Genomic DNA, 24,682 nt, shown 5'->3' on the forward strand with positions numbered 1-24,682 from the left:
GTCCGCTAACATGTCCGAGGATCCGGCCGTGGACACTATCCCATCCTCAGAGTCCACAGTCAGTGGTGGGGTAGTGGTGGCGGCCGCACCGAGGATGGAATGCAGTGCCTCGTAGAAACGGGATGTCTGGGGATGGGATCCGGAGCGTCCGTTTGCCTCTTTGGTCTTCTGGTAGCCTTGCCTCAGCTCCTTGATTTTCACGCGGCACTGCGTTACATCCCGGCTGTATCCTCTCTCTGCCATGTCTTTAGAGATCTTCTCATAGATCTTTGCATTCCGTCTTTTGGATCGCAGCTCGGAAAGCACGGACTCATCGCCCCACACAGCGATGAGATCCAAGACTTCCCGATCAGTCCATGCTGGGGCCCTCTTTCTATTCTGAGATTGCACTGCCATCAGTGCTGGAGAGCTCTGCATCGTTGCCAGTGCTGCTGAGCTCGCCACGATGTCCAGACAGGAAATGAGATTCAAACTGGCCAGACAGGAAAAGGAATTCAAATTCAAATTTTCCCGGGGCTTTTCCTGTGTGGCAGTTCAGAACATCCGAGCTCTTACTGCTGTCCAGAGCGTCAACAGAGTGGTGCACTGTGGGATAGCTCCTGGAGCTATTAGCGTCGATTTCCATCCACACCTAGCCTAATTCGACATGGCCATGTCGAATTTAGCGCTACTCCCCTCGTCGGGGAGGAGTACAGAAGTCGAATTAAAGAGACCTCTATGTCGAACTAAATACCTTCGCGGTGTGGACGGGTGCAGGGTTAATTCGATGTAACGGCGCTAACTTCGACATAAACGCCTAGTGTAGACCAGGCCCTAGTAACACATGCGAACAATATTAAAAGAGAGAGAGAGAGAGACTCGCAATTAGAAATGTGTGGACAGTTTTAAATGACGCAGTGGGAAGCGTAGGGAGTAATAGGCTCCTGTAACAGAGCTTTCAGTAGCCAGTCGAGACATGCTGAAACATCACCTACAGGACATATTCATACAAGAGCATCATCACATCATGTGTCCAGGCAGGAGCCTATATGCCACTGGAGAAGAGCAGTAAAGTCCATAGCTGGTGAGGGAGGACAAAAAAAGCTGTACCATTATCAGTAATCCTGGTTCCCTGGATCCTGGCCTCATTTGCCTGCCTTAGCTATTTAAGATTCTGAATAAGATAAAAAACAGCAAAGGATCAAAAGCTAAGATCCTGCATCTTGTCTTGGACCCCTGTTAAGTCAAGGCTGCAGTCCTTTGTCTAGGAGATTTGTCTTAGCATGATTTGACTAACATAATTCTCAGAAAAAATAACTGTCCACACTGGTCAGGGAAACTGCTAGAAGTCTCTAATAGCCATTGCCATGTTTAAATGTGGTAATTGCTGGCAAGGTTTCAATCATCAGGGGCAAAAATAGCCTTATGCAATCCCAATCTGTGGTGCAGCAAAGCAGGAAGCAGCTATGCCATTGGCTGCAGATGCCCTGGTATGTTAAAATGGAGCTATAAGCACTGCAGGAATACTGGGATGCACAAATGCAAAATTCCTTTTCTGAATGTGGAGGAGGGTTCAGAGCCCTTTAGTTCAGGGGCCTCGCAATTGCTGCAGCAATGACATAAGGGCTGGGGATCTACTGCTAGGCTAACAGAGCCTAAAGAGCTTCTATGACGGCTCTTTTACAGCTGTAGGTCAAACTGGAAGGAGAGGTTGAAAATTGCCAAAGACATAAGAGAGGAGAAAGTAATTTTTGAGTAGAAGAAATCCCTTGCAAAAGATTCCTCTCTCACTTGCCTCTATGAAGGTAGAGAGACTTGTTAGGGCATGGTCAGTTCCCCAACTATACCAACAGGGAGAGTGCTCAGGTTAAAAACATAAATAAAATAACACAGAGGAATTCTCTCTCCAGACTTGACAGAACTACCTATGAGTTCTGACTTCTGCCCAGAGCAGTAGATCCACTGCAGGAGAAACTGCAGACAAGAAAACTAATTTTGACTTTCAATCTTAACGTGAATTGGTCTTAACAGGACAAATATGGCTTCCTATCTGTCTGTCTCCCTACCTTTGAAAAAGTTTTGTTTGAATCAGACTTCTGAAAGCAGGAATAAAATCTTTTTTTTTTTTTTTTCAGGCAGCTATCTATCCTTTTTACAGGAGGAGAAAATAAATGTTGGAACCCCAAGTTTTCATGGTAGTTGGGAAAGCTGTTCTGAGAGAATGATGTAGAGGGTTTGTGGTGGCAGGGGAGTAAAGGAGAGGAAAACATGGCAGGATACTATGAGGTTATAATCTCATCAGAGAAATTTGATATTGTTTCACAAAGTCCTATGACCAGGCCAGAGACTGAGTGCCCTGGAAAATGTGACTGAAGGAGCTGCAGAATCTGCCTGTCACTCAAAGATTGACACTGGGAATGAAGGACAAGGCAAGTGAAAATTCAGGGCAAAAACTACAACAAACTTGAGGATTTGTATACCAATATGAATGGAGTTGGACCTGCACCACCACATAGTCAAGACTGATTATGCTACAGTGATAGGATGCTACAGTGATAGGTGCACTAAAAGATATCTTAAATAGACCCAGATCCAACTTTGAGAGTGTCCAAATTCTGAGATCTTATCTCTGTATTGTATAGAATGGGTTTGGAGATTGAGTACCAATTAGCAAAGGGAAAAGCAAATTAGAGTAACAGAATTTAAATGTGCTTTTATTTTATGTGTTTTACCCTGGGGGACCAAGGAATTGCTCCTGAGCAGGAGACTGAGAGTTGGGATTCTAATCTTCAACCTACCACTTACTCAGTGAGCCTAATTCTAAGAGGACTTTGCACCCCTTCATGGGGTTTCAGGAAGTATAAATTAATGCAGAATTTGGTCCTGTGAGACCTTAAATGTCAACTGGGCCCAAATTTTCAAAAGTGGGCATTAATTTGGGTTACACTAACAGCCATAATGAGAAGGTTATCCTTACTATATAAAACGGTTGAGATCATTTGGTCACAGTGCGTGGTAGGGATGCTACAGTATATATTAGAAACAAATTCATTCTTGTACTGGGAATGGTTTGTTTCTGAACTATCCATCTGAGAACTCCTCCCGCCACCTTGTGGCCAGATTCTAAAACTGACATTCCCTCAATGTGGAAAAGAAATGGTATTGTTATGAAGCCACCGTGAAGGTTGTAACTAGCTTCCTGTTATTAGCAGGGAAATCTTTTGTGTATGATTTTCTGCCTAGAGAAAAGTTTCGTTTTTATTTAAAGTTGGGGGTAATTGAATAAGACAATCCCAAAATATGCCAGTTTGATACATCAGTGGTAAATCACATCTGCTTGCATTTTCCTAATTGTTCTTTGACAAGTGTGCGTCCTGACTTGAAGCCACATCTACTGATTCTCAGCTGTGTCCTTTAGCCACAAGATCATATTTTCCCTGCCATGTCCCCAGCAGACTTTATAAAATTTGCAGTGGCCTTTGCATTCTTTACTCTGAATGTCTCTGCTCATTGGCCTTGGCGGTCTCTGCTCCTTAGCGGTCTCTGTTGACATCAAGATGAAATATTGCATGTTGGGACATGTTGTGTCTATAAGGACACATGTATTGTTTCTTTAAATTGGTAGCAGAAAACTAGGCAGGAGGGTGCTGGGGAAAGTTCTAGGCAGACGTTTTACAGTGAAGTGGAAAGAGTGAGTACAGTACCTTGAAAAATAACGCTGTTGTGCTTATTCTAATAAGGTTCTTATTCAGGATTGGAAGAAAGTGACTCAGTCTGTGATTCTTCACAATTGTCACCTGACTGTGTCTTCCAGCCTCACTTCCATAGTCAGGTGGCCTTAGCATTTGGCAAAGGGACCATGCTTTGGTCACCCCTGGTTTCATACAACTGGTTGAATGATGCAGGCAGAAGACTTTAAAACTGAAGTGATAATGTAACTTCTGCTGCTTCACATATAAGATGTTAACCTTCAGCTCCTTTGGCAGCCAGCCAGTTAAAACACTGAAGGCAGCCAAGCCAGGCCCAGTGTACACACACCCATTTAGATGCTGCCTAGGACATTAGTTTCAGTGATGAAAATGAATGCAGTTCAGGTAAAGTCACTACTAATGCGTCAAGTTATTTTCCACTGAACAGAACACCAAGGCAATAAAGGTGACAAGGTTTCCTGCAGCCAGACAAATGCCAAGGCATTTATTGAAAAGAAAGGAAACTATGGTAAGATTTTCTTCTCCTCCCCTCACAGAAGTTCAGGAGGCTCAGCATGCAGCCTGTGGGGGAGGAGATAAAAAAGTGACTTTAAACTGCCTTTGCGCTACCAGTATTTTGGAACAGGCTGTACCTGCCCAGACCTTAATGTAACTTAGGCTGCTCTGATTTATGATCTATATCCCAGGGTCTCCTGTGTACCTTGGGAAGCACAGAATAGTGATACTGTGGTGTGCATGCAGCATGTTCTCACCACATGCTCTCTCTCTCTTTCCCCTTCCTTGGCCTGCCCCGACATACAGTCTATCCTGGGGCAAGGAGCAGGATTAATGAGCCTTTATGCCAGAAAGCCCCCCATGCAAGGCTTATTCTTAGTTACTGCCCCCTTTAAGGTCCCTTTGCACTGCCAGAGCAATGTAAATGAGAATCAGACCCTATGATGATGATTTAGTTGGGGTTTGTCCTGTTTTGAGCAGTGGGTTGGACTAGATGACCTCCTGAGGTCTCTTCCAACCCTAATCTTCTATTATTCTATATATGGCATGCCTAGGGAAACTAATAATTCTAGCAGATCATAAGTCAATTAGTTAACACTTTGTAGTATGGCTAACACATCTGCAAATGCGGGTCTAAGCATTCCAGAACACAAACAATTAATGAGTGTCTAGACTAGCATTTACAAAGATTTTAGTTAACTTGAGTTAACTGGAAATCAATTAAACTTGAGTGATGACAGGATCACAAACTTTAGTCTAGATTTAGCATGTGAGGAATCCTGCCTCATCTGGCAAGGTCCTTGTGGCAGACACACTAGACAGTGGCTGGGCCAAATGCAATGATGATGTGTAAGAGAAGGTGTAAGTTACATTTAAATAAACAAGGACCAGATTCTTCACTCACTGATGCTAGTGTAAATCAGGAGAAACTCTATAGCAGTAAATAAATTATACAGATGGCAAAAGCCTCAAGGCCCTGAGTAAATATGTGTAAGGGAGCCTAAGGGCTTGTCTAGACTAGAGAAATTTGCACTGGTGTAACTACATTGTAACATCACTGCAAACCTCTAATGTAGAGACACTGAACAGAAGCAAAACAAGACTTGCACCAATGTGACTTACCCTGGTAACTTACACTGGTGCTGCACATCTACACAGGAGATTTGCCCTGATTTAGTTACACCTAGGCAAAAACCCCAGTATACAGTAATTAAGTTGATTGGGTCTACACTACGCTCATTGTGTTGGTGGAGTGCGTCCTCATAGCAGCACTTGTATCGTTGCAGAGAGCAGTGTGCCCTGGGTAGCTATCCCACAGTGCAACTTGCAGCAGGGGTTTTTGGGAAGGGCTTGCAGTGCCTCATGTAACCAAAACATTGTCGCAGGGGGAATGGGAACGTAGCTTCAACCTCCCATGATGCAGTTTACTTCCTCCCTCTCTCCTTTGATATCAATGACAAACAACCCATACTTTTTCACCCTTTTTTTCAAAAAGCTGACTTAGTTGCATGTACACCATAGCCCGAAAAGTGAGGACCCCACTCAGCTGTGCAGTCTTGTGAGCATTACAAACACCTTGCATCTTTATCCTGAAGTATTTCTAGAGCCAAGACAGGAGCCACTGCGTGGAACATGTGATGTCCTTCAAGCAGCCCTGTTGCAAGCCATAGAACAAAACAATTCCCAGTTGCTGCTGGCAGTCATGCAGTAGCTGAACACAGTGGAGCACCATTTCTGGTCCTGGGAAACAAGCACTGACTGGTGGGATCACACCATTATGCAGTTATGGGATGAGGAGCAATGGCTGCAGAACTTTCAAATGTGGGAGGCCACTTTCCAGGAGCTTTCCCCAGTTCTGAAGCAAAGCAACACTAAAATGAGACCTGCTCTGATAGTGGAGAAGTGAGTGGCAATCACTGTTTGGAAGCTTGCAATGCCAGATTGCTATCGGTTTATTTTTTGGAGTTGGTAAATCCTCCATGGGAGTTGTTGTGATCCAAGTGTGCAGGGCCATTAATCGATTCTGCTAAGAAGAGTAGTGACTCTGGGCAATGTGCAGGACATGGTGGATGGTTTTGCAACAATGGGGTTCCCTAACTGTGATGGGGTGCAGACCACCTTGGCGCCAGACCACCTTGCCAAAGAGTACATAGAGTCCCAGAGGCATTCATTATCTCATTGACCATGTCATGGTCCGTTCTCTTTTTCCGTTTTCTAACCTGCAGAAACCTCTCCACCAGTGTGGAGGATAAACTGAAGGCCAAGCTTTCCACTGTAAGGCATGCACAGCACAAGGCAACCATTGTCAGTGCATACTCTGGGTCTAGTACAAAATTGCTATGTAAAAATCACTCCCCTTATTTCACTGAAGCATCCGGATAATCTGAGTATGGCCCAGGGACATGGGTGATGGGCCTTGTGCTGCAACTTGTGGGTAACCTGCACAAGAAGTACATGTGGGCAGGTGGACAATGCCCCCTCCCTTTAGCAACATGTATGGTGCACAGAGACTGGGAACCAGTGTTAAGACTCCCAAAGTGCAATCTGTGGCCGAGGCGGCTCTGGGGTGGAGGTGGAGCTGGGGGTGGGGGTGGGGGAGGGGGAGAGTTTGCGGCCACAAGAGAACACAGAAACCCCCGCTTCCCTTGATGCTTCTGTTAGCAGTTGCCCTGGGCTTGCAGATTCTTAGGTCAAGGCTGTCCCCTGCCACCAAAACCACAGGCATGTTACGGAAACCGTGGTTGAGGGACCCGGAAAACACCATGGGTGGGAGAATCACATGCTCTATTGGTTGTGGTACAAGCACTTGTAATGAAAACTTCCACCATTTCCTCTAGGTGACCCTGTGTGATATCAGTCTCTTGAGGGTAACAGAGGTGGCAGGGGAAGAGATGTTGCAAGTGTCTGGGTATAGACCTGGTCCTTATGCTGCTATACTGTGTACCTCAATGATGCCACCAGAATTAATACTAAAGTGGTGTGGGAAATTGTCCTATCATGGTGGAAGAAATAAGAAATCTTCTGCAAAGGATTGCAGAGTACCTTCATAAAAGTTTCCTGAAGATCTCCATGGAGGATTCCTGGGCCATCCCAGTGCACATAAACAATCTTGTCTGAGGAGCACCCTCTGCATAGCTGGAGTGGCAACTGGGAATCAGATACCCACTGCATCTCAATTTTTCTTCATATTAAACATAAAATATATGAGCATGATTGGAATTGTATATTCATCAGAGGTTCCTTCCCCAGCATCACACTCTACCACAATGCTATCCTGCAACTGGCTGGACTGCTCCAGGGTTAAAAATAGTCCTGGCTCTCAGGGAGAATGGATTCCCCTCTTGTCTGCCTCCCATTCTCCTCCTCTTCCTTGTCCAAAATCTCCTCATTGTTGCCTGAGATGGCCCAGAATTCAGACTCCTGTGAGGTATTCACGCTGCATTTGGAGGTAATGGTGCGGTCACCGCCAAGAATCGCATGCAGCTCATTGTAGAAGCGGCATGTCTATGGTGGAGAACCAGAGTGACTGTTTGTCTCCCTTGTCTTCTGGAATGTCTGCCGAAATTCTTTGATTTTCACACAGCACTGCTGTATGTCCTGGGTTTAGCCCTTCTCCTCCATGCCCCGTGCGATCTTTTCGTAGATGTCTATGTTTCTACAGCTGGATCGGAGCTGCACCTGCACACTCTTCTCCCCATAGACCAATAAGATTCACCACCTCCTGTGTACTCCAGGCTGGAGCACGTTTGTGGCATCGAGTCACCATGATCAGCTGGGCTGGTGAGCTCTCCATACTGATCAAACATGAAATGGGAATTGAAAAGTTCCCAGGGCTTTTACAGGGGAGGGGCTATTTCTTGTGTACCTGACTGCTGTGCAGCGGAGTTGAAAACGATCATTAGAGTGGTCACAGTGGAGTATTGTGTGACACCTCCTGGAGGCCAATTCAGTCAACTTATACAACGCTTCATCTACATTGCCTCTCTGTCAAGCCATCAACATCAAATTAAACGCTACACCTCTCACAGAGGTGGAATAACTAAGTCAACGTAACAGGTGAGTTAGGTCAGCGGAAATGACCTGGTACTGTAGATGCAAACATTATTAGGTCAACGTAAGGCAGCTTCCATCAAACAAAGTTTATAGTAGGACTGTCAAATTATTAAAAAAATTAATCGTGATTAATCACAGTTTTAATTGCACTGTTAAACAATAATAGAACACCAATTGAAATTTATTATAAATATTTTGGGTGTTTTTCTACAATTTTCAAATATATTGATTTCAATTACAACACAGAATAAATAAAATAAAAATAAATTAATGGAGATATCCTATCTCCTAGAACTGGAAGGGACATTGAAAGGTCATTGAGTCCAGCCCCCTGCCTTCAGTAGCAGGACCAAGTACTGATTTTGCCCCAAATCCCTAAGTGGCCCCCTCAAGGATTGAACTCACAACCTTGGGTTTAGCAGGCCAATGCTCAAATCACTGCGCTATCCTTCCCCCCCATCCCCCCGTGATTACTTTATATTATTATTTTGATTAAAATATTTGCACTGTAAAAAAGATAAACAAAAGAAATTGTATTTTTCAGTTACCTCATACAAGTACTGTAGTGCGATCTCTTTATCGTGAAAGTCAACTTACAATTTTTTTTTGTTATATAACTGCACTCAAAAGCAAAACAATGTAAAAAATTTAGAGCCTACAAGTCCACTCCACCCTACTTCTTGTTCAGCCAATCACTAAGCTGAACAAGTTTGTTTCCATTATGATTTATGGGAGATAATGCTACCTGCTTCTTATTTACAATGTCACCTGAAAGAGGCATTCACCAGGCACTTTTGTAGCTGGCGTTTCAAGGTATTTATGGGCCAGATATGCTAAACATGTTGGAGGTGATCACTCAAAATGAAGTGGGCAATTGAGGGTTACATGCATTACCCCTTCTGCTTAACAATCTGTCCCAATTTGTATTTAGCTCAGCTGCTCAGACACTGCTTCCTTCCCCAGACCTGAAGAAGAGCTCTGTATAGCTCAAAAGCTTGTCCCGTCCACCAATAGAAGTTGGTCCAATAAAAGATATTACCTTACCTACCTTGTCTCTTTCATATCCTGGGACCAACACAACTACAACAGCACTGCAAACTACTGTTAGTTAGTACATGTTGGCTAAAATGTGCTAACATCTCACTTTAAACCCTCATCAAGCCAAGGCCTTACCTAAACTTGAGTTCCCTCCATGTTCATCTTTACTCAGATGAGTAGGCCTGTTGATTTCAGTGGGACTGAATGAGTAAAGGTGTCAGAATGGAGCCCTGAAATCCTTACACCATTTTTACTCAGACAAAATAGGAGTCACTGGGAATTTTGCTGAAGTATAGACTGTGTCAAACTCTGAGTAAAACTTCAGGATTTTCCCCTATCTGAACAAGAATCAATTGATTCACCACTCAAATGCAGATACCACTTGCCATTATGCAAACTAAAATGCAAGAAGGACCTGCTTTTTGGGCCAGTGACCATATTTTCATTGTGTACATGTACAGTGGCTAACACAATGGATCCTCTAGGGATTACCACAATACAAATAAACAATCATTCTAATTATTGTATGTGATTTCCAGATAGTAGTGGGGAGAAACTAAAATTCTGATGGTGAAGAGCCCGCCTGTGAATGTGTCCCCTACTCTGTGGGGTGAAAGAACACCCTCAAGTAGCATCAGTAGCAACCCCGTGACAGCACATTCCTTCGATACTGCCCAGACTTTGTGCTGTTTAAGACACAGATTAGTCAAACACTCAGGCCTTGGCTACACTTGCGAGTTACAGTGCAATAAAGGAGCCCCGGGCGCACTAGCTCACTACCCGTCCATTCTAGCGAGAAACGTAGAGCGCTCTGACACCGTGGCTACAGTGCAGCTGGTACTCCACCTCAGCGAGTGGAATAATATTTGCTGCACCCCTGCTGGAGCGCCGCGACACCAGTGTGGATGCCCTGGTCCTATAGTGCGCTCTGATTGACCTCCAGAAGTGTCCCACAATGCCTGTTCTAGCCACTCTGGTCATCACTTTGAACTCTACTGCCTGGCCTCAAGTGACCAATCATCAGACCCGCCCTTTAAATTTTCTGGGAATTTTGAAAAATCCCTTCCTGTTTGCTCAGCCAGGTGTGGAGTGCTATCAGCGAATCTTTCCGGGTGACCATGCCTCCACGCGCCAGGCGAGCCCCAGTATGGAGCAATGGCGAGTTGCTGGACCTCATCAGTGTTTGGGGTGAGGAAACTGTCCAGTCCCAGCTGCGCTCCAGCCGTAGGAATTACAATACCTTCGGGCAGATATCAAGGGACATGATGGAAAGGGGCCATGACCGGGACGCACTGCAGTGCAGAATTAAAGTGAAGGAGCTGCAGAATGCCTACCACAAAGCCCACGAGGCAAACCACCACTCCGATGCTGCCCCCCACGACCTGCCATTTCTACAAAGAGCTGGACGCAATACGTGGGGGCGACCCCACCTCCACTCTGGTGACCACCATGGACACTTCAGAGTTCAGTGCAACAAGGCAGGAGGAGGAGGAGCAAAGCGGGAGTGAGGGTGCTGAGGTGGAGGAAGACACCCAGAATCCCTAGATGCATGCAGCCAGGAGCTGTTCTCAAGCCAGGAGGAAGGTAGCCAGTCGCGGCGGCTGATGCTTGGGGAAGGACAAACACCAGAGGAGGTTCCCGGTAAGCGGCTTTTATTTTGGGAAGGAAGTTATTCGGTGTGGGCTCTTGGGGCAAGGAGGATGCATGCATGCCTAGATGTAGAATAGGGTGTTGATGTACTCTCTCACATCGTAGTAATCGGCCTCAGTGATCTCTTCAAAGGTCTCATCCAGAACTTGGGCAATGCTCTTGTGCATGTTTCTTGAGAGAGCCACTGTGGTCCTTGTCCCAGTCTGGCTAACTTGTCCACGCCACTGTGCCGTGAGGGGCGGGGTGACCATTGCTGCACACAAGCAAGCTGCATATGGGCCAGGGCAGAAGCCGCATTGCAGTAGAAGACCCTCCCTTGCTTCCCAGGTCACCCTCAGCAGCGAGATATCTTCCAAGATGAACTCTTGTGGAAAATGTGGGGACAGTGTTCAGTATAGGGGCCCCCTGCCACTGTTGGCTCTCCCGAAGGCACAGAAACCCAGAGGACAGTATGGCCGTGAAACAATCAGTCACGCTTGACGCTGTGCTTACTCACCATTTTGGGGCTCCCGTGGGTTATGTGCACTCGCTTTGGGACGGGAAAATTATGCTATTGTGTAGACTGTGCTTGCCCTTAAGTACAGGGGAATCATTGCTCTGTCTGGTGTGAACAATGCTGCCTCTGTTAAGTGTTGCATTTTGCCTTTACAGATGCAACCTTGAGATCTCAGCCGTCCGTGTTATCATCAGCTGAAAGACTCCAAAGAATCAGAAAGAGGCCACGTAGAAGCAAGGAACTTATGTTGCATGAAATACTGCAGCATTCAAGTAATGAAAATCAAAAAGTGCAGGAGTGGCAGGAGAGTGAAAGGAGGGTCCGCCAGCAGAATGTGGATCGCTGGCACCAAAGCACGGAGCGGCTGCTAAGCATCATGGAGCGCCAAGCAGACTCGATATAGGCACTTGTAGCAATGGAGGCGGAGCATTATCGCCCCCCCCCCCCCCACAGCCCTTGTCCGAAAACTCTCTCCCTTGTGCCCCCATATCACCTCCAACCAACTTTCCCCACCAGCTGCCTCCAACACCCCTAGCTTCACTACCCAGCCCTGAAAACTATGACCTTTACCCACTGCACTCAACCCTTATCACCATGCAGTATAAACATCCTGAAGTGCAGCACTCATTGCACAGCACTCCACACAGGACATACACAAATCTGTGATTGTACCGTTCCCCACCCCTTTGCCATTTCTGTTTCCCAAGCAGTTGTCTCTTTTCAATAATTGGATTTTCTTTTCAATAAATGGATTTTTTAGCTTTGAAAACATTATTTATTATTGCATAAAGTAAAAGATATCTTAGCCCAGGAAAGAAACAGGCACTCAAGTCAGTGTAGCAAACACAGATTCCTACTAACTTTGGAACCACTGCACTTCATTCCCGTGCAGAGCACCAGACATTACTGGTGGCTTTCAGCCTCAAATTGTTCCCTCAAGGTATCCCTAATCCTTGCAGCCCCACGCTGGGCCCCTCTAATAGCCCTACTCTCTGGCTGTTCAAATTCAGCCTCCAGGTGTTGAACCTCCGAGTTCCATGCCTGAGTGAATCTTTCACCCTTCCCTTCACAAATGTTATGGAGGGTACAGCACACGGATATAACCGCAGGGATGCTGTCATCGGCCAGGTACAGCCTCCCATACAGAGAGCACCAACGGCCAAAAGCACACTCCACAGTCATTCTGCACTGGCTCAGCCTGTTGTTGAACTGCTCCTTGCTGCTGTCAAGGCTCCCTGTGTAGGGTTTCATGAGCCAAGGCATTAAAGGGTAAGCGGAGTCTCCAAGGATCACAATGGGCATTTCGACTTCCCCTATGGTGATCTTCTGGTCTGGGAAAAAAATCCCGGCTTGCAGCTTCCTGAACTGGCCAGTGTTCTGAAAGATGCATGTGTCATGCACCTTTTCGGGCCAGCCTGCATTAATGTCAATGAAACACCCACTGATCCACAAGTGCCTAGAGAACCATCGAGAAATACCCCTTCCAATTAACGTACTCGGAGGCTAGGTGGGCTGGTGCCAGAATTGGAATATGCGTGCCATCAATCGCCCCTCCGCAGTTAGGGAAACCCATTTGTGCAAAGCCAGCCACAATGTCATGCGCGTTACACAGAGTCACGGTTCTTCTGAGCGGGAGGCGATTAATGGCCCTGCAAACTTGCATCAACACAATTTCAACGGTCGACTTTCCCACTCCAAACTGGTTAGTGACCGATTGATAGCTGTCTGGAGTTGCCAGCTTCCAGATTGCAATAGCCACTTGCTTCTCCACAATCAGGGCAGCTCTCAATCACGTGTCCTTGCGCTGCAGGGTGAGGGCGAGCTCCTCACACAGTCCCATGAAAGTGGTTTTTCTCATCCGAAAGTTCTGCAACCACTGCTTGTCATCCCAGACTTGCATGACGATGTGATCCCACCACTCAGTGCTTGTTTCCCGAGCCCAAAAGCGGCATTCCACGGTGGTGAGCATGTCCGTGAATGCCACAAGCAAACTCGAGTCATATGCGTTACTCGAGTCAATATCGTCGTCGGAGCTCTCACTGTCACTTTGGATCATAAGGAATAACTCGACTGCCAAACATGATGTGCTGGCGAGACTCGTCAGCATAGTCCTCAGCAGTTCGGGCTCCATTCCTGCAGACTGAAAGGGAAGACAGAGCGTGCAGTACGAAAAACGTTAAAAGATGGCGCCAAATGTGGATGGAAACAAAGGGAATCCTGGGATTCGAACCAATGCATTATGGGGCGTTGGGACAGGACCCAGAATGCCCCGCACTCTACTTCCCCTTCCCACAAGCCACAGCACCAGAATGGGAAGAGATGCTCCATGGGATAGCTGCCCATAATGCACCGCTCCCAATGCCACTGCAAGTGCTGCAAATGTGGCCACGCCAGTGCGCTTGCAGCTGTCAGGGTGGACAGACTGCAGCGCTTTCTTTACTGTGCTCTCCGAAGGCGGGTTTAACTCACAGCACTCTACATCTGCAAGTGTAGCCATGCCCTCAGACTCCAACTGTTCTGAATCATCACTGTTCAACTGATGATGGGGTTCTGGCAACATACAAAACTTCATTGGCTGTGATCCATGAACCCCAGCAATAAGGAATCCAGGTAATAAAATAACTGCATTTAAAAAGCAGTTAAGACTCTCACCACACACAAGACCCTGCATCAGTGGATCTGAGAAAGGATTTTGAGCTGAACAGCATGCTGATAAAAGGCCTTCATTGATTACTACAGGATGTTTCAGCCAGCAGCTGCTTTATTCAGCTGTCCAAATGAGCAATCAATATGTTAGCTATTCTTAATGCATCTAACAGTGGTTTCCAGAGTTAAGGGAATATATCATGTTCCTCAAAACATCTCACAGCTTCATTGGGTAACTTCACTATATGATGGAAAGATGATGCTCTTTAAACATTGTAATCTGATCCTGTGGTTTGGTATTGGTTTCTCTGAGTTTATATAAACCCTCTGGATTTATTGTCAATCCTTCACTTTTGCAGGATGGCAAATGAGAGTAAAAGAGCTGAAAATAAAGCTTTTTAAAAAAAGGGAAATTAAAGTTGAAGATAATTTAAGAGGGAGACTCTGATTTATGTAATGTCTACACTACAAAATTATGTTGACCTAAATAACGTCGACATACAGCCACCATAGTTATTGTATTGCTTGTGCAAGTGCATAGTACACTCCTTATGTCACCGGTGCGCATCATCACCAGGAGCATTTGTATCGATGCAGAATGCAGTGCACCATGGGTAACTATCCCACTGTGCAACTCACCACCATCCAGCACAGGGTGTTGTGGGAAGTTTACACAATGCCTTCTGGGGCTGAAATGTGTCATGTAGGGGTGACTGGGAGCAGGGGTTCCACTTCCCACAATGCAGTGTTCTCCATCCCATAATTTCATCTGCATCCCATAATATTTGATGCCTCTTTTCAAAATCCCCGCAAACCTGCATGTCCTTCCTTGCTGTCCACCCTCTCTGACAGAAGCATGGAGCCTGCACAGCTCTGCACTATTGTCATGAGCATTTTAAGCACAGGGTGTCTGATCCTGCAGCATTGCAGAGCTGCAAAAGGGGGACATGACAATTTCTTGGAGGCTAGATTGCTGTGGGCCATAGAAAGAAACAATTCAAGGTTGTTGGCAGCATTCACGGAGCAGCTGCAGACAGTGATGTGCCAGTTCTGGGCCCAAGAGACAAGCACTGACTGGTTGGATCACAATGTAATGCAGGTTTGGGATGACAAGCAGTGGCTGCAGAACTTTTGAATGCACAAGGCCATATTCCTGGAACTGTATGCCAAATTCACCTCAACCCTCCAGCATAGGGTCACCAAAATGAGAGCCACACTGGCAGCTGAAAAGCAAGTGGCGATTGCACTATGGAAACTTGCAATGCCAGATTGTTACCAGTCAGTCGAGAACCAATTTGGAGTCGGGAAATCCACTGCAGGATGGTTGTCATGGAAGTGTGCAGCACCATTAATTGACTGCTGCTATGTAGGACTGTGACTCTGAGCAATGTGCAGGGCATAGTGGATGGTTTTTCAGCAATTGGGGGTCCCAAACTAGGTTGGGTGCTAGACGATACACATATCCCTATTTTAGCACCAGACCACCTTGCCAGAGTACATCGACAGAACGGGCTACTTTTCCATGATAATACAAGTGCTGGTGGATCACCACAGATGCATTACCGACATCAATGTGGGCTGGTCAGGGGAGATGCATGACGTGCACATCTTTAAGAACCCAGGACTGTTCAGAAAGCTGCAAGCAGGGACTTTTTTTTCCCCCAGCATACCCCTGGCTCCCGAAGCTGTACACTGGCCACCTCGACAGCATCAAGGAACAATTCAACTACCAGCTCAGCAGGTGCAGCATGACGGTTGAATGTGCCTTTGGTCATTTGAAAGGTCTCTGGCATTGTTTACTCACAAGATTTGACTTCAGTCAGAAAAATATCCCAATGGTTACATCTGCCTGCTGTGTTCTGCATTATATCTGTGAAGCAAAGTGGGGGAAGTTTTGCTGGGTTGGAGGGCGGAGGTGGAGCGGCTGTCTGCTGAATTTCAACAGCCAGACACGAGGTTTCTTAGAAGAGCTCAATGTGGAGCTATACAGCTCAGGCTTTGAAAGAACATTTTAATAGTGAGCCAGAGTAGTGTGTGTTGTTGTAGTGTGCTCTACCAAGCCTTGCTCTTTTGCAGCCCAGTATGAATCTTGCAATGAGTGCTACGTGTAGGAAGATAACATTGACAATGCACCTGTTAATACTGTCTGAAATTGATGTTATGGGTTCTGTGACAAAATAAACTAACAGGAAATTGGTGGATGTCAGTCCTGCTTAGGGTTACCATACATCTGGTTTTTCCCGGACATGTCCGGCTTTTCGGCAATCAAACCCCCGTCTGGGGGGAATTACCAAAAAGCCGAACATGTCCGGGAAAAATACCGGCCAGGCACTTCCTCTCCCGTGGCTGCTCTGCTCCTCCTCGGACTCAGACTTCGGCTCTGTTTAAGAGCCAAGCTGCCCAAGCCAGCGCTACTGGCTTCGGGCAGCCCCGGTACCTCCGGACCCTGCGCCGCCGGAGCAGAGCAGCTGGAGCCGGGAAGGAGAAGTGCCTGGCCGGCAGCTGGGGTCCGGAGGCACGGGGGCTGCCCGAAGCCGGTAGCGCTGGCTCGGGCAGCTTGGCTCTTAAACAGAGCCGAAGTCTGAGTCCAGGGAGGAGCAGAGCAGCTGGAGCCGGGGAGGAGAAGTGCCCAGCCGGGGGCGCAGGGTCCGGAGGCATAGGGGCTGCCCGAAGCCCGAGTGCTACCGGCTTCATGGTTTGCCAGGCAGCCTCCAGACCCTGCGCCCCTGGCTGGGCGCTTCCCCTCCCGGGCTCCAGCTGTGCTGGGGAAGCGCCGGCCGGGGGTGCAGGGTCTGGAGGCTGCCCAGCAAACCGTAAAGCCGGTAGCGCTCGGGCAGCCCTTTTCGCGTGGCTGGGAGGGAGGAGGGGGAGTTAGGGCGGGGACTTGGGGAAGGGGTGGGGAGGAAAGGGCGGAGTTGGGGCGGGGCCGGGGTGGGAAAGGGGCAGGGCTAGGGCCCGTGGAGTGTCCTCTTTTTTTATTTTTTAAATATGGTAATCCTAGTCCTGCTCAGCACCAGTCAGCATATGTTGTGAACTAATAAAGATGAATTATGTTCCAAAAAATAGAATTGTATTCTGTAACATGCGCCAGGAAAATAAAACACCCATTTAGCACTTTATAAACCATAATAAATTAAGGGAACAGAAATTATGAAGGGGAAAATACAGTCATTTCCATTTCAGGTACACATACACCAACCATGTCTTTCACAGGTCAGCGTATATGCAGTTGTGATTGTCTTTAATGTTCCCCTCGGTGGAGTGGCAGGGGTAATGCAGCAGCCCTTGATGCCATGTGGAATGTTGAGGGGAGGTGTAGGGAGGTCCAGACATTGAGTTGTCTATAGGCTGCAGAGGGCGGTCAGCACAAGACTCTTGAGCGCAGGTCTACCAGAGTCCACAACATCTCTGTTTGCTGCCTGAGAAGAGCCATTATGTCCTGGTGCATCTCCCTCTCCTTTTCCTGCTTGAACTCCCGGGCCTTTTTTCTAACCACTCTTGCATTCTGCATGCTGTCTGCAAGGGTCATCCTCCAGGCCCTGGTGTCGTTCTCTGATGCAACATGGCAGCATCTCCTGGAATGTGTCATCCCGAGTCCTCTTCTTTCTCCTCCTTATCTGGCTCAGATGTTCCATGGGTGTGGAGGGAGTGACCCTCAAGGCCACAATGGCAGCAGCTGCAGCTACAATACAGAAAGGTACCATTGTCAGTGTATTCACGACAAAAATTGAAACTTAGGAAACTGAACTCACTCCCCTTGATCCCAGAAAGTTGTAAGCACTACATTCTCACTTCCCCTTGGAATTGATATAGCACGGTGCTAGGGTTGTCAGGTATCCATTTTTTGACCGGAACACGCAGTCAAAAAGGGACCCTGGGGGCTCTGGTCAGCACCATTGACCGGGCTGCTAAAAGTCCGATCAGCGGCGCAGCAGGGCTAAGGTAGGCTCCCTGCCTACCCTGGCTCAGCACAGCTCCCAGAAGCAGCAGCATGTCTGGCTCCTAGGCTTAGGGGCAGCCAGTGGGCTCTGCATGTTGCCCCCACCCCAAGCACCGGCTCCGCAGCTCCCATTGGCCAGGAATTATGGCCAATGGAACCTGCGGAGGTGACGCCTATGGATGGGGGCAGCACACAGAGCTGCCTGGCCACACCTCCGCCTAGGAGACACCCAGAGGGACATGCCGCCGCTTCCGGGATCCGCTTGAAGTAAGCACCCCCAGGAGCCTGCACCCTGAACCCCCTCCCACACTCCAACTCCCTGTCCAGCCTTGAGCCCCCTCCCGCACCCAACTCCTTCCAGTAGATAGAACCCAGGGGTCTGGCAATCAGGACAGGGGATGGGCTGTTTGTGCTGGTGCTGCAAGGGGCTGCTAGCCATGGAGGACTCTCGGATCTAGCTGCACACACGTATCCCCCTTCATGCCACTACCAGTCCAGCAGAAGATGAGCTGTGTTGCACTGCAGCAGACAGGGGCGGCCAGGAGAGAATGGGGTCTGCTGGCCCCATAGGGCAGAGGGGGCTGGGCTGAGGGGCCCCTGTAGCTGGGGCAATGCTGGGCCCCAGTTGTGAGTAGCCAGCAAGGGAGTGTGGAGAAAGCATGGGGAGATGACAGTGCTGAGGAATGCATGGGAGCATGGTAGAGACAGGAGACACAGTCCCCCTAGAGACAGAGCTTAAGGTAAAAGCTTTGGCTGCTTTGCATAGAGTGGAGGAAACCAGGGGGAACTGGGAGGGATTGGGGGAGAGTTTGGGGTGGGGAGGATGGAGCAGAAGTGGGTAGAACTGGGAGGGGGAGGCGGCATCAGAGTTGCTGAGGGTGGGAGAAATGGGTTGGAGCACTCTTGGGGGATTTAGATCAGAAATGGGAGTATGGGGAGAGTGGGAACGAGTTGGAGCAAAGCTGGAGGGAACTGAGAGGAGGTCTGGGGGAGGGCTTGTGGGGGCCTAAAACAGGGCTAAAGGGGTGGATCAGGAAAGGGGGGCAGGAGAAGTGACTGGATTGGGGCTGGGGGAGTTGACAACTGGACTTAAGGAGGCTGGAGGTGGGTAAGGGAGACCTGAAGGGGGCTGGATCAGAACTGGAGGAGAATGAGGGGGGCTGTGGGGATCTGGGGAAGCCCTGTCCTGGGTGGGGAGCTCAGAACAGGCATACTGAGAGCCACATGTCAAGAACACACTGCTGGATGAAGAGTTGGGAATGGGCATGCTTGATGTATGTCCCAGGATCTCAAGCTTTCATGAATGGGGGATGGGACATCCATTGAGATGAAGGCAGAAGTTCACACATCTCAGAGCTATTGTTTCAAGATGTATTCGTCTCCATGGAATGTTCTGATTCAGCTGAGACTATCACAGTGAGATGAATGGGTCACTTCACATCTCTGAGCTTCCTATGTTTTCAGGATCATCCTGTGCTGGGGATCTGATTAAAGCAGTGGATAATGAATTATTAATTTCATACACAGTTATAGCAGAGCACCAGCTCTGCTACAGTTAAGATTGAGAAAACATTTTTTATGTTTCTTCTACATACTCTAAAATCTGCATGCATGCTTGGATTGTCTTGAAATGTGCTGTGACTCGGGGCAGACGGGGGGCTAAAGTAGGGTTAGTGGTCTACATTTGGGGTCATTTGAGCAAGAGATTACTGAGGCCTTGGCTACAGTCGGGACTTCACAGCGCTGCCGCAGCAGCGCTGTGAAGCGCGAGTGTAGTCACGCCGCCAGCGCTGCGAGAGAGGTCTTGCAGCGTTATATATACTCCACCTCTTTGAGGGGAATAGCATGCAGCGCTGCGAGCTCTGATTACACTGGCGCTTTACAGTGCTGTACTCGCTGTGCTCGGGGGGGGGGGGGGGGGTTCACACCCCTGAGCACAGCAAGTTGCAGCGCTGTACAGCGCCAGTGTAGCCAAGGCCTGAGATATAGTCCCTATCCCACCCCTCAAAGAAAAACAGATGGTGACAGGTTCTACCAACATTATTTGTGCATAGCTGGCTTCTAAAGTTTTAATGGGTCAGAAAGGGGAGGGTGAGATTAAAATAGTGGCAGGAAGAGAGGGGCTATATGTGGCGGTGGATGGTGGGAAGAGAGACACCAGTCTTCTCTCACATGCTTAAAGTTACTGTAATCAATATGTAATAAAACTGTCAAGTTCTTGGGGTATAGACCACATCTAAGATTTCTTTCACTACTCCTGTTAGCAACTACATGCTCCAAACATTTCAAAACATGATCATTATTCCCATTCTAGGATAATATTTTTTATTATGTGTATAACTGTAGCACTGAAGAGAACTAGTCATGGCCCACGACCCCACTGTACAAACAAAGAGCAAAAAGTCCCTGGCCCAAGGAGCTTACAACCTAAATATAACACGAGACAAGACATAAGTATATATCCCTTTATTAAGTGTTATCCTCTATAAAGTAACAATGAATAGCCTTATTAACCTATTTTAAAATCTTATTTTGCTCATAGTTTCAATAACGTGTTCCGGAAGTTACTTCTGTGGGTTAATTATGCCTTGTGTAAAAACGTATTTCCTCTTGCCAGTTTTTTTTTTTTAATTTACCCCCACTCGTTCTCATATGTTGTTCCTATGCACTATGGAGACAGATGTCTCAGACAAGCAGGGCTAGATCCATAGATCAGCTGCTAGCTGCTAGCAGATTATGATATATACTGTGATGTGAGAGAGAATGCTAACAATATTCAGTGTCACAGTCACGGCCCCTATTCTCCAGTGTGTTGGACTATGTACACCTCCCGAGTTCTGACACCTCGGTCAGGGAGCTCCCGGCCAATGGCAGGCCGAATCGCTGCGCGTGTCCGGAGGTCGTGGTGGTGGCCCCTAGGCTACAGCGCTGGGCAGAGGCACTAAGAAGGCAAAAGAACCTTCTCTTCCGCCTCGGTAGGTCTGAGCGCGGGAGCATGTAACGTGACCTCTCCGCCACTTCCGCCTCAGTAGATGTCATGGCGGCGGAGCCATGCCTCACACGTGACCTCGGGCGGGCGGAGCTCTGTCCCACACGCTCTCGCGCGCAGCCTCGCTTTCCCCCCGCCCGCGTCCCCCTCTCGCCCTGGCCGCTCGCGCAGCTGCTCGGCTCTTGCTATATAAAGGGGCGAAGCGGGCAGAGCGGGCGGCTGGTGGCGGCGGCTGCAGCCCGAGGGCCGGCGAACGAGGCCGGGCGAGGCCGCGGGGCTCCCCGTGTGCCGGGGCGGGACGCGCGGGGCTCGGGGGGGACGCGCCGGGCAGGTTTATTGTTTTAGGGGCGACTCCGCCGCGGTGGGGGTGTCCCGGGGGGCTCGGGACATGGCGAGCTCGGCTAACACAAACCCCGTGGTAAGGACCGGGCCGGGGGGAAAGGGGGGCCCTGGGCGGCGACACAGGCAGGGCTCAGAGCCCCCCGCCATCCCTGGCTGGCTCCGCCGCGGGAACGGCCTGGCCGGGGCAGCGGGGCATCGCCCCTAGCCAGGAGCCAACTTCTGCTGAGGCTCTCGTGGAGGCGAGCGCAGCCCCGAGGCGCCGGGACCCGCCAGAGCCGGCGAGGTGGGACGGGGGCTGGGGGAGGCGGCGGCGTAGAGCCGATCGGCGGGCAGGCAGCGTCTCTCCCAGTGAGGAGCCCCGAGGCGGGCCGAGCCTGGGGCGGGGGGAGCGGGGTAGCTCCGCCATCAGGCTGGGGAGGGGGCGAGAGGCTCCTCGGGGGGTGCGAGGGGAGATGCTCCTGTAGAAGCTAGGCGCTGCCTCCCGCGCCGGGGAGCGGGGCGAGGCGGCGGGTGGTGGCATGTGTGGAACCCAGCCTGGCACTGCTGGAGCCATTTTATGTAGCTTTATAAGAAGGAGGCGATGGTTGAAAAGCACTTGTCCCAGCCCTGCAGACTCAGCTGACGGAGGAGAAACCCCCCTCCAGCCTCGCCCAGAGGCAGAAGTAATTAAAAAAAAAAAAAAAAAAAAACCTCCCCCCTCCCTCCCCCCCCCCCCCGTGCTTTCTGCACTCTCAGGTGGCTTGTTTTACTTGTATTCACATAGGTGTGCAATAAGCAGTCACATAAATCTGTGTAGCCACCAAGCCCCACCGATCACTTCTTTCCCTTCCCCTCTGACAAGAATAAACCATCCACAAGCCTACCCCCAAAAAGCTGCCGACAAACCCCGAGTCCGGGCGGTTACGGTGCAGGCTTGGCCCCCTTGTTTGTGTCTCTGTGAGATCCATCATGGCTTCCCCTGCCTTTCTGTCTCCCTGCTCCTTGTGTTCCTCCTCCCTGTGGCTGCCCTGTTTATATAGAGCCATTGCCGCTCTCTAATATAGACTCTGCCAGGATGGGAAGGTGCTTTCCAGCCCCACGTCACCGCCTCTCCATTTAAACACCACATCAGCCTTTAAATAGGGAGAGAGCTGCTGGGAGGTGCATGCACCAGAGGCAGAGACTGAAAGAGAGACAGACACGATCTCTTTGTCACTCAGTCCCTGCTTTTTCTGCGTAGCTGTTAGCTAGAATATCCTCTGCAGTTGTCTGCTGCTCTTAAACCCAGTTGCTGGAGCTGTGGGATTGTAAAGTAGCAGTTGCTTGTCTCTGTTAGTTTATTTAGGGGGATGTTCCCCTTATTGATTTAATAATCTGTTGAATTAAATAGCTTTCTTTCCTTTTTGTGTGTGTGGTTTAGGGAAAGACAACCAATCCCCCACCCCGTTTTGAAAGTATTCTGGAGTCCTTAGCTATTGAAAGCAGTGCAACAAATAACTAGTATATAAATATGTCTGCCCTATTAAGTGCCTTTTCTGCTGGGGTAAAGTGGTAGCCGAACTAAAATAGTTCTTATCCAGTATTTTATAGAGAGAAGGTGGGATACCTATTTTATGATACTTTGCAAAAGTTTATTTATAGCTGTGAAGCTATACATATTTAAAATGTTTAAATTTTTGTAATAGATTGTAGGCTGGACTTCTGTAGTACTAAAATATCTGTTCTAGGTGATAAAGCTGATGGTTATACAGACATGTTATTACCCTCCAGGAAAAGCTAGAATTTTTAAAAAGTTTTTCATAATTCTTGTGGATGTAATATCAACACCAGTATTATAGGCAAATTTAAAAATATTTATATATTTAATATTTATAAATATTAAGTGCCAGGTAGCCAGCCCTTTATATCCTAACAGAGCCAGGCTTATATAAATGTAAAGTGATTTCTGTGACCTTCTTTTCTTTTTTTTTTCGCTTTCAATCACTTAAGTTAGTCAGTAATTCTGTACATTGCAGTTTATTATATGTTCCATAAGCTGCATGCAGTGTCTGCATATGAGAATCTGAATATAAATGTCAGCAGACCCTTCAGAAAGCACTGGCTGTACTCTGATAGTTTCAGGTTTTTTTATTTTGTTACAAAAAGGCCTCCTTCGGTTATATAGTATGTCTTGTTTCATCTCACTATATAATAAGCTGAAAGCAGTATAGAAAAGAAGGCATTTATTCTGAAACTGCTTGCAAATATTGGTGTTTCAGAGCCTCACTAAAACTTGAATTCTCTGTTGTACCAAGATAGTTAGCTGCACCTGTCTACTAAAACAGCACAGCGATTGAAAGCTGTTAGAAAACAACTATGTCTGGAAAGTTCAGTTTGTAGCAATAAAAGATTAATCAAAATAAAACCTTAAAATGTAGCTGATTGAGGTACAGGCTAAAAAGGGGTAAAGGGCAAGTTCTCTGTAGGATTTTATTTTTCATTTAAGACTTGACCACTAAAGATAGTTTAGACACTGGTGCAGTTAACTTTGTGGAGTTCAGGTCTGAGACTGGTAATAAGCCAGATATTTTAACCTTAGCTAGCACAGTAACGTGAACAGAAATATTCTCAAAGAACATGACCAGTTTATAGCTTTAATATGTCAGTTTTGGGCCCTAAAATACTACTGTACAACATTTTTTTAATGACCGGTTTCAGAGTAGCAGCCGTGTTAGTCTGTATCTGCAAAAAGAACAGGAGTACTTGTGGCACCTTAGAGACTAACAGATTTATTAGAGCATAAGCTTTCGTGGACTACAGCCCACTTCTTCGGATGCATAAGGTGCCACAAGTACTCCCATTTTTTTAATGTTTCACTGTAAATTAAATCACCATTAACAGTTTTCTTTCTGCTAAAGAGAAAATAAAAGCAAGGATTCTATAGTAGATTGTTATAGCTAATTTGTAATAAAAGGACTCCAACAACTTAAAACTTGGTCATTAAAAAAAAAAAAAGACTTAAATGTAGTTTCAAGTACTGCTTCTCTCCATGCACCACCTGCCAGTTCTTGTGGTTTTACAATTACATTTTACTGTTTATTTTAAAAGATGTTATTTCTCTGTCCTGTTCTTAAGTAAAAGAGCTACACAGATTAGGGATATGAATTCATCAACTTCCTTTCGTATAGGGGAAATTGTGAAAGCAGCTATACGCAACATGCAGTCCAATCCATAAAGTATACAAACAAACTTCTAATCTTCTAGTTATAGGAATCTTAGTTGTTGCAAAAATAAGTGTTAAAGAAATTTTAGGTTTCAGAGTAGCAGCCGTGTTAGTCTGTATCCGCAAAAAGAACAGGAGTACTTGTGGCACCTTAGAGACTAAC

At 47.6% G+C, this 24,682-nt stretch overlaps 1 protein-coding gene across 1 annotated transcript in view; it reads left to right on the forward strand.

Annotated features, from left to right (window-relative positions):
• Nucleotides 1-3,810, forward strand: part of STON2 (stonin 2) — a 115,997-nt gene extending 112,187 nt beyond the window's left edge. Inside the window, exon 8 of the transcript XR_004645457.1 lies at nt 2,115-3,810. The gene's annotated coding sequence lies outside the window, so the exon portion shown is untranslated. The remainder of the gene's footprint in view (nt 1-2,114) is intronic.
• The last annotated feature ends 20,872 nt before the right edge of the window (nt 3,811-24,682 follow it).

This window comes from Trachemys scripta, chromosome 4 (assembly GCF_013100865.1).
Source record: "Trachemys scripta elegans isolate TJP31775 chromosome 4, CAS_Tse_1.0, whole genome shotgun sequence".
Taxonomy (NCBI): Eukaryota; Metazoa; Chordata; order Testudines; family Emydidae; genus Trachemys; species Trachemys scripta.